The sequence below is a fragment of the Ammodytes marinus genome, assembly GCF_949987685.1.
Source record: "Ammodytes marinus genome assembly, chromosome: 10".
NCBI lineage: Eukaryota > Metazoa > Chordata > Actinopteri > Uranoscopiformes > Ammodytidae > Ammodytes > Ammodytes marinus.
This window is the reverse complement of record NC_137214.1, coordinates 13,902,310-13,916,592: the sequence shown is the minus strand read 5'-3', so window position 1 is coordinate 13,916,592 and position 14,283 is coordinate 13,902,310. Positions and strand designations below refer to the sequence as shown.

Here is a 14,283-nt window from a genome sequence, read left to right as displayed (position 1 = left end):
ACAGCTACAATTACTCTCCCCCATCCTTCTAATTCTTCACCTTTCTCTCTTGTATCCTGCTCCCATCCTCCTCCCCCCTCTGTTCCTATCATCATCAGGTTTCTTATGTAGTGCCAAGAGACTTGACAAGGCTCTGGGCTAAAGACTGCAGCTCTCACACAGACTGTGATACCTTGCTAGTTGGGCTAGAGTTTTTTTCTTTCTTCCCCTCCTCCTCCTGAGTTTTGACAAGGTTGTCGACATCTTTGCTTTTTCCTGCCTCGGCGCCGTCAGCAGTGCGATTCTTCTAGGTGTTAAAAAGCTTCGTCAAAGCTGATGCTACTGCTGCTGATGAGGAGGAGCGCGCTGATGATGATGATCACAGCAGCAGCAGCAGCCGGGTGTTAATTCATTCAGTTAATTCATTTGCCTCCAAGGAGAAAAAGGGATAGAAAAAAAGAAGAACAAGAACAAAAAAGCTCCAGTGTTGCATGGCTCAGGGAAAGAGAGTTTGAGTGCCAGAGTGAGTGAGAGAGTAAAGAATGTCTTTGTTGTTTATCTGTGATGAAGAGAATTAAGTACGCTCCTCTTAGCAGCATCGCCTTTTGGTACAATCTTATTCACCTCCTTTCTCCGACTATACTTTGTCCTCCTGTTTAGAATAAGTGCCAACCTCTGCCTTATTTCAGAGAAAGGTGAAAAAGAGATAGGCAGGGCCGTAGGGGCCTTTTGCAGGACGTGAGCCTTCCTTTTGTGCCAAAAGCCCGGGCCTGGATTTAAGAGCTGTGTCCGCTTGGCCAAGCACAAACTGAGGCCTGAGCACACAAAGGACCTAGCTAGCCTTTTTCCTGCCTTCTGCTTTTTAAAGGGTGGATAAATAAAAGCGAGGGACAGATGGAGGTATGAGAAGAGCCAGAGAGACAGACAGAGAGAGAGAGAGAGGAAAAAGGGGAGGGACGGATGGATGGCCGTTGAGTATGAAAAGCAGAAGCGGCGACTCGTAGCCTCCCAGGTAAGAATGGTGGGAGGCCACGGCGGGGACAGAGCCAAAGAGAGGGCAGCTTTGATGACAATAAGCTCAGAGAGAAAAAAAGCTGGTGAGGCAGAAAGAAAGAAAAGCAGGGGGCGGGTGTCACCGGATGGCACTTGGTTAACTTCTTTAAGGCTCATACCAGTGTGACGACCTCTTCTTATGAAAGTGGGAGCACACTCACATGCACACACACAGACACATGCACACACACACACACACACACACACACACACACACACACACACACACACACACACACACACACACACACACACACACACACACACACACACACACACACAGTCTCTCACTGTGTGCAGGGTGAACGTGCAAGGTAAATCAGGTGTGTGATGATTATAGTTTGAACTGCACTCAAGTACAAATTGACTTTGCTTTGTACTGTTCATCTTCCATGTCGACCCGTCTGCGCTATTATTTTCTCCTCTACTTTGTTTCTTCTCATAATGTTGCTCAACCTTTTTATTACTGTTTTTGCAAAGGGACAGGGCCTTAATGCCATCTATGTTAAACATTCTCTATAGTGTAATAGTTATGCCAGACTGATTTCTGTTTTTAGTTTCTAAGCATCTAATTCTAATCTGAGGAGCACTATAGTATTCTTAGGTGGAAAACAGGATAAAACCATAGAGGGCATTAGCAATTTGTCATGAGATGGCCAGGGCTGTCTAAGAAAGGGCATTTTAAAGTCAGTTATACAAGACGTATATCAGTGATTCTTGAGAAGCGGGACAAAACGCCGTCTTCCAATATTAACTGCTGTTAATGTTTAAAAGTAAACATATTTAAAATTGTGATATTATTAGGGATTAAGACTAGAATGTCTGGAGCACAATTATCCCCTTAAATGTCATTGTATAATTTTTAGTCAAATATATGACACTTGTTATCTTCTCACAACATCCAAAACAGTGTGTCCACAGAAAAGGGACCAATCATTCATATGAAATAAAACCTATTAAAAATGTACTTTAATGATTTAAAAATAGCTTTTCTCATCAGAAGCAACACTAAATAATCTCTCACATCAATAACAACTGTTTTTCTACAACACATTCATGTTTTATAAGGTTTTATAAGTGGTGGGACACTTTTTGTCACCACCGTCAGACAGTCAATTAGAATGTAATAAAATCAGGCAAAATAAGGGGCAGCTGTCACTATGAAGGACCTCTTGTCACATTCTACCTCTGCAGAAAACATGAGCGTCAGACAGGCTCTGATAAGGGTTGTAGTTTTAGAATATTTTACATTCCAAATCTTGAAAGTCCTGCGTCACAACCATGATAAGTCAACACCGACTTACAATTTCTGAAGAAGTTATTTGAAATGTTTCGATCATTTTATTTTCCTGAAGTAGTTCATACTAGTACCTATCATCAACAGAAAAACCAAATGGCTACTAGACAAACTCCATTTGTTCTGTTTAAGAAACGTTAAATATGTCAACACCGTCAGATGTCAAACATTTTTTTTGTGTGGCCTCTGTCAGTCTTTGTGAATATTTGTGATCACTATAAATTAATTTGTGTTTTTGGTGTCTGACGGTGTTGACACAAAATAAGGAATGGCAACTAAAAAGCCCATTTCGATAAGGAATGGCAAGGTAAAAAGCCCATTTTGATAAAAAGGACAAAAGCTGGGAGGTTGTGTCAGCTTAGCTCAGTAGCTTAGTATATGTTGGATACACACATGTAATTTAGTTTGCCTAAACATAGGGTTTGTATTTTCTCAACATTGCACCCTGTTTTGTCCCACTTCTCAAGAATCACTGATATACAAGATTTGAATCAGGCTTGCTTCAGAGAAAATACGAAAAATAGATCCACGTGGACCAATTTCAATCGCCACAATTTATCTCCATTATTACAAAACATCATAAATCAAAGTTCACATACAAGGCTGTGGTGGCAAGAAAATAAGTATATTTCATTATATGCTACTACCATATTGTACTTTATACTTCATCACATTCATATGGCAGCTGTAGTTACTAGCTGCTTTAAAGATTTTATATTAAAGGAAATAGAACAAGGTCTTATTAATAATATGTCTGGGAGCTCTGCTTCAACCAGCTGCAACATTAAAATTCTGCTTTGATATTATTGCACAAGTACAATTATCCAGAGATATAATATATTAAAATGTAACTCTGACATTCTGCCTTCATAATGAGTACTTTAACTTTAAATATTTTAAGGACATTTTGATGATAATACATTTAAACTTTTACTTTACTTTAGTATACCTTTGTAAATTATGTATACATTGCAGTGTGACTGCTGTTACGCAAGTACAATATCTTGTTAAGATGTTAAGATCTCTTGTTAACACGTTAAGATGTGTACATGATTAATTTGCAATATAATGATTTTGATGCAGTTTGTAGTCATTTATTATAAATGGCATGGAATGAAATGAGAAATGTCAATGGTGCATGCATTTTCTTTTGAACTTTTTGTTCAGACACTTTCAAAAGCGGTTATTTAAAATTGGTGGATTTCCCCTTTAAGCAATTTAACTAAATGTAATTGGCTTAGAAACATACATACCACATAGAACGTCACTGATTTGCAGAATCATAGTGAAATAACATCCACTCATTTATTCACTCATTTAAATGTATTTTCTCTTAATAATAAACCAACATACTACACACTCAACATGGGCACATGTTAAGGTAATGACAATCTGGAATTTTTAATATCTATGAGGATGATAAAATGTGGCTATTATATGCTCATGTTTGCACTGTAGGCAAGTTCAACTACCTCAATGATAGCTGCTGTTAGGTAGACATCATAAAACTGCTTGATGGAAAAAAATGTGTGTTCCTGTTATCTGCAAAATCAGCATGAACGACCTGGTCCATTAAGTTTGTCCTTCATTAATCAAAAACACAACTGGAAAAGGCCACAGTACGGATTTTGAAAACTTAATCTGATGAGGTTGGGACGATTTGATTGGTCAAACGTATTAGAGGGTTAAGGTTATTTCCCTGAATAAAACCTGATGGAGACTTTCTATTAAGATCTGTATCAACTAGAAGTAAAATATTTTCTTTCTTTCAGTGTATTTCCATATAGCCACTTGTCCTTGAAACACTCTGTGGGGACAATTTATTATTATTAATTTTAAGAATAATATTGGAGATCTCTTGTTTTTAACTCCTTTCTTATACCTATTATGTAACAGTAGTCGATGGAAACCATCACTTTTCTGGAAATTGGATTACATACTTTGCTACATTTGGATAAAAACGTGCCTGTATTGGCCCAATATTCTTCCTCTTTCTGATGATAGAATTTGTGAATCTTTAGGGAAGAACCCTCCCTGCTTTAACATGATAATGCATCTGTGCACAAAGCCAGGTCCATAAATGAAAAAGTTTGTCTTGAGTTTGGTGTGGCAGAACTAGACTGACCTGCAAAAAGCTCTGACCTCAATCCCATCAACACCTTTGCCTGAACACCTAACGTGTGCAACCTCACTGAAGCCCTTGTGGCTGAATTGGAGCAAATTACTGCAGCCTGTTCTCAGACACTTGTGGAAAACCTTCCCAGGGGGAGTCATGTGGAAAGATATGTTCATCACATATGGGGCCGTGCTGTAGTCAAGACCACTTAAACTCAGACCAGAGTGTATCCAGGCCGAAAAAAGGCCAAGACTCTGAGGGGTTGAAAACAAGTCAAGACCAAAAACACAGGCAGGGTGAGAGCGAGACAAGACCAGACCAGAGAAGTGCAAATCCCATATGCATAACGAACTTACTTACTCAGGCCTTTATGTTTCATTCAGGAACATAGGCCATCGATGAAGGCGGTATATTTGCGGGTTCTGCTCAGCCAGAGTGTGTGACCTATCCAGTTCCATTTATATATGCATACCAACCTTACGATAAAATGTGGAACCAAGACTGGTCTCGAGTACTACAACACTGCATAGGTTATAATGTTAAAGTGTCTACATAGGCCTTCTTCTGGCCATGTAGTGTACAATTTTAATTCCACTAAAAGTGAAATAAAAAACCCTCATTTGTTAGCAAAAATAAACTCTCCAACTTCTTGTGTAATCACACATTGAGAATGTGTATTCTTTTAGCATTTTTAATACACACACACACACACACACACACACACACACACACACACACACACACACACACACACACACTCATTCACTCACTCACACTCTCTTACTGTCAGTCACATACAAATTCTCAGAAGACACACACAGCGACGTGCAGTGAACACTATTAATTTGCTGGAAGTGGAATGAAAATCCCTCTTTTGTTAGCATAAAAAACCTCCAACATATATCAAGTAATCATATAGAGAGATTGTGTATGTTTCCAGCATTTTATGCACACACACACACGCACACACAAACACATACAAACACACTGTCAGTCACCCACACACACATCATCAGAAGACACATACATCCACTTTCTCCCTTTAACACTGCTCCTCACGCGCTTACTCTATTCACGCATGCTACATAACACACTCTCCAACACAGTCTCTCCTTCACACATAAATCCCTCACGCATCCTAACATGCTCTGCTAGCTTTCCACTTCTCCATTGAGCTCTCCCCTCTCAAGCCCCCATCTCTCTCTCTCCCTCTCTCTCTCTCTCTCTCTCTCTCTCCCTCTCTCTCTCCCTCTCTCATATTCAGGGTAATGTGTGCCAGCAGCCGTATCACGGGGGTGGGAAGAAGGAGGAGGAGGAGGGGTTGGTGTTGATGTATGGTGGAACTAAAGCAACCCTGCCGATCGATAATGTAAACAGGAGCGAAGAGAGGCGGTAAATAAGGCCGACTCCTGACAGAACTGTCTACCTCAGTTGACGGAGGGAGAGGGAAAGAGAGGGAGGAGAGAAGTGAGTGGGGGAGAGAGGGGGTGAGATGAATATATAATACAGGAGGAGAGGGAGGTGGGGAGGGAGGGGGAGACAAGGATGCAGGGGGTAAAGAGGATAATGTAGGGATGCCGGAGACAAGGTGGGAGAGGGAGGGGCAAGTGGGAGGATGAGGGATGGATAAAATGGAAGAAGAGAGGACTGCAGTGTGTACTGTAGCTCCACCCTTTTTGAAATCTTTGGGACGGCTTGTTACCCTAACGAATGGGTGACAAAAATAAGCCAATTCGCTTATTTTGGTGCCCTTCCAAACTTTTGACAGTTGAAATGCATATAAAAGCATTCCTATCCGTGCCGAACCAGACCACACTGTAGGCTGTAGGCTGTAGTGTACACTTTTAATTCTCTGAAAGTGGAATAAAAATCCCTCATTTGTTAGCCAAAAAAAAAGAGCTCTGGAGGGGCCGAGAGGAGAGTTGATGTGACTGGATGAGGTAAGGGCGAAGGAGGGAGAAGAGGTATGACAAAGGGACGTAGAGATTGAGGCAGAAAGATGGGAGTGAGAGGGAGGATGGATGGATGGATGGATGGAGGGACTGTGGGGAGAGAGATGATGGAGAGTGAGGAACTCAAAGGGAGGAAGCAGTGGTGGTGGTAAACAAAAAAAAAGATGATTGGAAAAATCCCCATGAAGAGTGTGTGTATGCGTGCGTGCAAGTGTGTGTGTGTGTGTGTGTGTGAATTTGAACAGTGTTGCAGTGACATTTAACAGATGACATGCAGATGAATGACCACCAAGTGACCTAGCGTTGAACCAAACAACCACAACACATACAGTGATGAAAACACACACACAGTCACACATACACAAACACACACAAGCACGTAGTTGTGAGCTTGGTCACTGCTGTGTGCTCTGCTGATGCATTGGTATGGCTGAACAGCTTTTTGAGAACACATACTCACTCTGGGCAACTTGACTACTGGAGTATTTTAAACAGAGTGGAGGATAAACACACACCCACGACACAAACTAACACACAACACACACATGGAGAATAAATATGTGCTCAACTGTCATAGTATACGTAACTACACACTAATCGTAACTGCACATGCATGAGTGTGGTAACTAAGCTCATGTGTCCGTGTGTGTTTCATCATGCTGCGTACTTAAACTCATTCACATTTTCTAATCTGTCTCTTCTGCTCCGCATAGCATCCTCATACACTATAAATAAAGTTGCTGCTGCTCACCAAGTGGTGAATCACAACAGTGATTCATCCGATTGCCAGTTCTTAGAAGCTCTCAAATTTGCAGTTTTTAAACCTGTGTTGTATCTCTCCTGATATGACAGTGTAATGTTTTGTATTGTAATACATGCAAGATAAAGAGGACCTATGATACTTTTCGACTTTTATGACCTATAAACGTTGTTATAATGATTTATAGTCATGTTTAACCATACTAGCGTATCAAATAATTACGTACATGCATTTAGACGTATTCCCTGCTTACCGTCTGGGGTGGCTATGCAGAACACTAAACACTAGGGCAGCCGGTCGAGAATTCACTTGTTCAAATTTCCGGGTATCGTGTCGTCACGTTCCCGGATGTTTCCATGTATGGTAATGCTGCTCAGGCAAGCTCCGGCCATGCCCCCACCTTCCTGCTCTCAGAAATCTCCCTGCGCGCTGCTGAAAATGTTCCGGAAGGAAGGTAACCAATCACTACGGAGTGGGGTTTGCAGGAGGGGGGGGGAGGGGCGGAGAAGCTCAAAGCAGTGTGTGGAGCAGACTGCTGTGCTCGCTAGGGTGAGAGGAACCCGGTTCTAGACAGTTAGATTAGGGTGGGCCTGTAGAAATTTTAGGTGGGCACACTGGGCAGAGAGACCGAAGATGCGAGCGCGTGCAGAGCAAATAAACTTTGATTTTTTTTTTACCTTTTTAAAGTGAAATGCATGAATCTGGTAGCCTGGCATTCCCAGACCTGCCACTAGGCGCTGGCAAATTAAATTTGCTGCGCGTGTTGGTCTGGACACGCTCCGTTGAAGCTTTATCACGAAAGCCAGAAATCTGGCGGGCGCGCCAGAGCCCCTTATATGGTACTCTGGGGAGGACGTAACCGGATGACGACAGTGACCTGCATGCGACGTCGAAGCCGTGATAGTAAACATCAGAGATGGCTGTGGATATGTTGTGTGAGTTTGAGACTGCTGTGGCCTCGACCCTTAACGATTTGGAAGACGGCACTCAAATCTTTCATTAGCAAGTAAGTGGAATGTTCTGTTTTGCCGACCGACAACGGCAAACGTTTAATTTAACAGTTTAACAGCTGTTCGCTAAACGAAAGGGGCTTACGTCGCCTTGTGCATCGCTCTGATTGGTTGTAGTGCTATCCAACTGTGTGCAGTGGCATTTGAAATGCACGAGTAGGAGCCGCCCCTTGAGTTGGAAATTACTATTGATCGTCGCCAGACCCTCTATCGTTCAAGATATCAGGGTCTGGATTTCCAGGCTATGAATCCGGTGCACTTTGAGAGGAAAATTAAGAGGCTAAATCTGAGCAATTTTGTGTGAACAAATAATTTGGAGACACTGTGTCGGATGAATTAGAAGCTATTGAAGAAAGACACATGGATTTTCCATAGAAATATAAATTTGAAATAAAATATTATGCAGGGTCCTCTGGGATGGGCTTGGTGCTCTTTTTCTTTTACGGGACATATTTTTCTGTAATATAATGAATTCATTTAAATGCAGTGAGAGGAACGAAGCAGAAGAACTCTGTTGTCCAGTTATCTTTTTTTCCACAGACGAGTCTGAAATAGGCTATATAGACTATACACAGTGCATGGGCAACTGAGGGCAGCCCCATTTTCAATACACACTGTGCATACCATGGACTTGAACGTGGCGTGATCAGTTAACCTCGGATTACCTCCCAGATGAACTGATTCAATTATTAAGCTATTAACTATCTACCAAAACATTGTATTCCTTTTATTGTATGATAATTTACATTTACATAATATGATGTTGATATCAAACACACAAACAAAAAAAAAACGTAATAAAAAAAAAATTGGGGGGTCCCCCCTGGCAGTCGGGACCCTAAGCAACCGCTCAAATCCCTCGGGCCGGCTCTGCTGACCAGTGACCACTATAAGCGGGTGGGTAACTTGGAGGCAGGCTGTCCTGCCCACCCAATAATACAATTAAAAGCAATGCATGGTAATGGTATATTCTTTAGTATTAATTAATTGTCTGAATTTTATTTGACATTTTCTTGGACAGCGAATGAACAGGTCCGTCCGATAATGGGTCTGGACTTCCACCCTAAAAAAAAAATTTTTTTTTAAAAATTAAATTTGTTTGGGTGGGCATGGCCCACCCTGGCCCCTGGCTGCCGCCGGCCCTGATCTACATGGTTTTTTGTGATGTGATTCGTGTCAGGTTGCTCTATAGCAGTTTTTAACAAGAAATTAAGACCAGAAAAGTAGTATAAAAGGAGTTCTTTAAGGTTGCTGTAATGAGCTGACCATTCAGATGACTCAAATGTTCCCTGCTCCCAGTAAATATTTCTCTTTTTTTTTGTCTTGTCAAATCAAAATATTTAAGCTCATTGGTCAGATTTATTAAAACATTTTCAGATTTCACCATGGGCTCTGAGAATTAAGATTTTTTTTAAATATTATTGACAAGATAACAAAATAGGCTTACATATTAATCTATGATGAGAAAATATTGTTTATATGCAGCCATTTACTTTTTGTTTATGAATTCTTTGATTTATTTTGATTTAAAAATTACATAATTTTTTTTTGGAGAATACCAAGATTAATACTGTGATTTAAGATTTCAATCTTGTTTGCCCATAGCACTAACTTCAACGTTATTTAAAGCAGATATGAATACAGATATAAACAGTACAATAGAAATTCATATGTAAGGTAATAAACATAAATATAGATCTCAAAGCACTTCCTCTCTATGGTGGTTCACAGACCAGTGCAGCTTTAAGGGATAGTAAAGTGGTATGTAATTGTTGGTGCAGGAGAAAAAAATGTAGCAGGCTGATGTGTAGTAGGCCTGTAGCCGGTGCTCATTGAGAAGCAAACAGTGTCTGCTGGAGGATTCACACTTGGAGTGAGCGCTGAGCTCTGACTGAGAGCAGAGTGGGTGATCCTCGCCATACAGATTACAGATGTTTGTCAGAATTAGCCCCATGGCACCTGTGGAAGGATCATTACTGCTGAGGAGCTGTTTTACAGATTTGTCACTCACATACACACACCCACACACAAAACAAGTATTATACATAGCCCACTATAGCCTAAAAATCATGGAATACCTCAAACACTGAATGTAAAATGAGCGTGGGCAATTCATGAGGCAAGATGCCAAGATTGATCATCTGTAGAGCAGTGGTTCTCAACTGGGATAGCATCAAGACCCACCTTTTGCCTTAGCCATGAAGTAACGACCCAAATTTAAGCATCCAACTTAATTTAAGTATAAAATGCTTTTTAAACACGTTAAGCAGGTGATTATCAAATTCAACAATCTAAATTTAAGTATGGAATATTAAATAAAAGGCAGACTTATCTTGAAAAAGCTGTCACAAATGCTTTTTAAATAAGTTAACTATTGATGGTAATCAAGTTTAAAGAATATACATTTAACCGTGTGAAATATTGAAATAAAAATGCAGACTTTTCTTTAAATAAATAAAGGGGTATAAAAATCTATCTAGAATTACAGATATATATGCTTCTGATGGCTTTATGCTTTCATGTGCCAGCACTTTTCTGCAAACAACACACTGAGGTTTGTGCTCCTTTTTGTTCTCTATGTATGAAAATCCGTATTCCGGGTCATATTTGCGTTTAGCCATTTTTACAATTGCTCGAGGGCTCGTGTTACTTTTCCGAATGCACACTGACCTCCTTGAAAATAAAAGCGCAGTGTCAGGTATGCTTTGTATAATATTCATCAACTTTTTTTTCACTCATACCGTACATCGGCGAACCACTTGAGAACAATAGCTTTGTCGATGTATACACAGGCTTTGATTAAGAACCGACTGTTCTTTCTGTGTTGGTTCATACTGTGCTAGGGATTTCCTTCATTAGCGAGCAGTTTGATAAAGGACTATCATGTTATTCAGACACGTTTATTCAATCCCACACCTTTGGACCTCTACATAAGCATTGCTGTTTTATACCAGTCCATGCTGCAGACTCTCATCCAAGGAGTTCAGGTCTTGAGTGGGCGCAGAAGCATTGCAGCTAGCAATAGATTTTAATAAGTTGCCATGGATGTAAAGCACCTCTTTGCTTGGTTAATAACTGCAGGAAGGTAATATTCTGATGAAAGTGAGAGATTGATTCAGAAGAGCAGGAGAAAGGTGCTCAGCATAAACTCTCACATACTGCATTGCACACATAACAATTTGAGATTGAATCTTCTTTGAATCTCTTTTTGAAATTACAGATTAGAAAACTATTGTTGTGTCTTTCAGCTCATTGTCTAATTTGTTTCATGGTCTTTAAGGTATTTGTAAGTAGATAGTGGACTTGCATTCATCAGGTGGCCAGAAAAACTCCAACAAATACATGCTTATGTTGCCCTGTGTCTGCTGGGTGCATGCCAATGTTGTGGCTACAACTTGCCAGTTAATGAAGTTTTAGTAACTGAAATTGTTTAGTTGATTTGAATGTGATTAGGAAAACAGAAAACATTTCTGGGACAATATTTATGAGAATTTCTCCTGAACTCTTGTAAAACAAGTGACACTTTCAAGAGTCACTACATTAGATATCAAAGGAAGAGGAAAAAGATACATGCACTGACATTTATAACTTGACATGTATTAAGTCTCTTGAAACACAATTTTCAAAAATACCAACCCATCGACCTTTAAATGTGTGAAAAAAACATAACAAAATGGGTCAATGGGTAAAATCAGGAACTATATCTTAGTCACAGGTAGTCTTTCTGATCCAGATACATGCCAGCACAGTATGCTGTATGTTAATTACCCTCTTGTGATCACTTGATATGATTATATGCATGAAAATCGATTTAAATTTGATATTCATTTATGGAGTTATAATGAATTACATTCAATCTGAATGTCTTACAGGGGTGCCTCAAGTTTCTTACCGGTTGAGTTCATTGCTTGTATTTAGAAATGTAAGTTTGGCATTAATTGGTCTTGAAACTGGCACACATAAAAAGACATAAAAGACAAAACGCTGCTGCTCAACAACTGCAAAAATGTCTCAAAACATATGCGCCTGTAACCGTTATCAGGGAAGTGGACGCAATAACACATTTCATGTTAATGTTTTGTATGTCTGTTTTTGAAATAAGATAACCAGAGCATATTTCACGAAGTCCCAAATGCCGTGTTAAGTCTTTCTGCCTAATGGCCCCCTGTCCTCGGAGGGTTGGATTAAAGAAGGGCTTATTTTGTGCTAGGAAGTCTATGGCCTGTTAACTGTGTTTGTGGGTGGTAAAGGGGCGGGGGGAGGGAGGTAGTGCGAGAGATGAATTGCAAGAGAGGGAGAGCTGTATTATTGTCCATCTTAATCTTATTAATCATTTGGCTCATATTGTTTTGAATTGCGAGAGATAAAAGTGGTGCATGAGGAGGGGGGGGGGGGGGGTGTTTAGGCAAAGACGCTTCATGAAACAAAATATCTTAAAACTCAATGAGGCAAAAATGCAAATTGCAGCAAAAATCCCACTCTTTCTTGGAGTCATACCTTTGAACACACAGATATGATACACATAATTTAGATTAATGTGACTTGCACTTCTTTTAGTGATATCCTTAGATCCAAAAAATTGTCCCATAAATGTAAATCTCTAAAGTCCAGAGCTTGTCTAAGGGTGTATTCACACATACCGTGTTTAGTTCTGTTGAAACAAACTCGGATGCACTTCCGCCTTCGGTGTGCATCTTTCAGGCAGGTGTGAATACAGCAATCGCACTCGGGGGCGGACCAAACAAGCGCTCCGAGACCCAGCTGAAGAGGTGGTCTCGGTGCGCTTCCATACGCACTCTGCTGCAGTTCGTTTGTGGTGTGAATTTGTCCGGACTCGATCCGACCCAAATGAAGGAGGCACTGTGCCTTTTCTTTCTTTTCTTTTTTTAATAAATTGCCGTCAGCTTCACATTATGGGAAAGTGTTGTTGTCGCCATTGTTAGGACGATAAGTTGTGGTTTGACCGGGAGCCCAGAACAATATATTACATTTGATCGAGAGGACGCGTAAAAATGCTGAATGTGTTCTGCGATCAGATGAAGAAGAGGGGAGTGTCTCTCGCACAGTGCCAACAGGTTCACGCTGCGCAAGAAGTGTGTGTTTTTATTTTGCTTCCCATGTACGGGACCGTCAATACTATCCCCATGTCAGTTTGGAGCTGAACTGCGCCGACCCAGCTGATACACAGATTAATCAGCTGAGTGTCAGCTTGAGCCTATTCTTCTCACAAGCCGCACGTCCAGCAGCAAAAATACAGTAAAAATAATGTTTCACATGGTAGGCTACAAGCCACATAATGTGGCATTGTCATAGGGCTACATATTATAACCATATGCAACAACAATAATTTTATGTTTTTCTTCTTTATTTATAGGCTAGATGTAGGCCTTTTTATTACTTTATTATTTTTAAACCCATATTATATCATTGATATATTTCGCAGTTTTTTCTTTGTGCTTCCTGCTTCTCTCCACCCCAGAATTTCTGTCCAATGAATGAATGAATGAATGACCTCAGATCACGTGTGGTTTTGCTTCGTAATGCTGGTTCATTTGCAAAAGGGGCAATATGAAAGTGGACCACACCAAACAAAAACAATCTAAACTCTATTTGGTCTGGACCAAAGCAAGTGAACTAGCGGACTTTCCCAGTGTGAATACACCCTAAGACTCATCCTGTTTCTAAAAATGTTTCAGTAGCTTCTTCACAGCATAACTAACTGAATCCATGTTATTAGGCTCAAACATATTCTTTCTGTTCACAACCCAAAGTATCATGGGAATTGGACTTCTTTCTTTATACTTGCTTTCCAATTCAAATTATTATTGGTTCTTATACCTGTGTTAAACTGTTACATCTGTTTATATAATTGTATCATAAATAGGGATTTCATTCATGGCTCTCCTCATCTTAAACTATTAGAAGGAGGTACTGTACCACTGTCAAAACTTGATTGAATGTATTGTTGAAATGGAGAAATGGAAGACTCACATGTTCACCGTCACTAAAGAGGCCGACCTGTAGGCAAATACAGTATGTTTCTCTGGCCTTACAGGAACAGGATGATACATTTGGGAAAAGTTCCTTTGGTTACAACCTGTGAGCGTTCACATCGG

At 40.3% G+C, this 14,283-nt stretch overlaps 1 protein-coding gene across 1 annotated transcript in view; it reads left to right on the top strand.

Annotated features, from left to right (window-relative positions):
- The window catches only part of macrod1 (mono-ADP ribosylhydrolase 1), a 107,928-nt gene that overhangs the window by 78,455 nt on the left and 15,190 nt on the right, over positions 1–14,283 (top strand). The window lies entirely within an intron of this gene.